The sequence below is a fragment of the Trachymyrmex cornetzi genome, unplaced genomic scaffold, assembly GCF_001594075.2.
Source record: "Trachymyrmex cornetzi isolate Tcor2-1 unplaced genomic scaffold, Tcor1.1 scaffold1187, whole genome shotgun sequence".
Taxonomy (NCBI): Eukaryota; Metazoa; Arthropoda; class Insecta; order Hymenoptera; family Formicidae; genus Trachymyrmex; species Trachymyrmex cornetzi.
Genome location: NW_017295748.1, coordinates 113,639 through 115,137, shown reverse-complemented (window position 1 = coordinate 115,137; position 1,499 = coordinate 113,639). Strand labels below are relative to the sequence as shown.

The following is a 1,499-nucleotide window of genomic DNA, read 5'->3' as shown; positions in this document are numbered from 1 at the left end:
TATATATATATATATAAATTATATAATATGTATCTAAAAAATTATTAATGTATGTATAACTATAATAGATATATATTTATTTATATCGTTCATTTCCTAAAATGAAACAAATAAAAACAAAGTATCATAAAAATAAATTAGAATATTTTGAATCATTAACATTTCGTAATTATAATTTTGAAACACAATTTTGCTGTAACAACTGACTGTAGAGGAATAAAAGTATGTATTTAAGTAGTATGTTTTTTTAAATTTCTGTTTTTAGATATATATTATATATTTTAGATATTTATAAAAATATATAATAGAGATATATAAATATTTCACATCTTAAACGCAATTAATTCAAGATAATCAATAAGAAAAAACAATCTTTGGAGATTGTTATATGTACATCATATTTAGACACGCAATAAATCATTTTGCGCCAATAATAATCTTAATTCTTATTAAACGGCACAAATAATTACAGTTCCAGCTGTACATTAAGTATAAACGGTTATTAAAAAATTGCTATAAAAAAGCGGCTTATTATACATCATGTAAGATAACGTGAGATGGAACGTTCTTTCGCAGGAAACACGTGCATAAAAATAAGCTCACGAGATTAACTTTATCACGACGCAACAACAATAGTATAACGTGAAACGATGCAGGGATTTCTAATGTTTCTTTCCGCGCGCGAGAATCACGCGTTTACAGGATTATGGGATCAGAATGGCGAGTACTCCGGTCTCTCTTAGAAACATCGACTTTAATCTTCATTAGTAGAAACGAGGTCGTAATCGTATCGTATAAAGCCATATGGCGAAAAAAGAGATTCTTCCAACCGTTACAGAAATCCATATTAATACTAGTCGATAATAACAGAAATTATTATTTGAGTATTAAAAGTCTAAACAACAATGCCTTTAATTCTTGAAAAATAAATAATTTCCAATATCAAATTATTGTACTTAATTTCTAGTAGCACTGAATGATTAAAAACACCAAAAATATAACGAAAGTACTGAGTGCTCGATTTTACATTACGCTATTTTAAGCAGTTCAGAGCTTTTAATACTCAAAATAAGTAACTTAATGCTAGAAATTACTTGAATATTAAAACACTCAACTGTTCAAAATAAATAATTAATCACTATATTATTTATTTCAGTATTAAATTTCTAATAACCAGCAAACACGCATCATCGCATTATCAGGAAGATCCGCGAATATTTTGCTTACGAAAGTTAACCTGCAGCTGTCGTCAGTGTCTCCGCAGTTGCAGTGTAATGAAACAAACATCCGTGCGACTCCGTAGTTCACCAAGTGCACTCCGTTTACAATGGTTTACAAGAAGTAACCACGAACGACGCGACGGGACGCGTGAGCGGTAAGGAAAAGGAAAAAAAAGAAAGACATTCTTGTGCACTGACATCTACTCCGGAGCGTCGCGCGTCGCGTCGCGTCGCCTCGCGGGAGATCACGGGAGATGCGCCCAGAGAACACGTATGACG

The 1,499-nt window shown here is 31.4% G+C and overlaps 1 protein-coding gene across 1 annotated transcript in view; it reads right to left on the bottom strand.

The window, feature by feature from the left end:
* The window catches only part of LOC108766545 (Golgi integral membrane protein 4), a 24,718-nt gene extending 23,438 nt beyond the window's left edge, over window positions 1-1,280 (bottom strand). The window contains exon 1 of the mRNA XM_018515903.1: window positions 1,228-1,280. The gene's annotated coding sequence lies outside the window, so the exon portion shown is untranslated. The remainder of the gene's footprint in view (window positions 1-1,227) is intronic.
* Window positions 1,281-1,499: the final 219 nt, after the last annotated feature.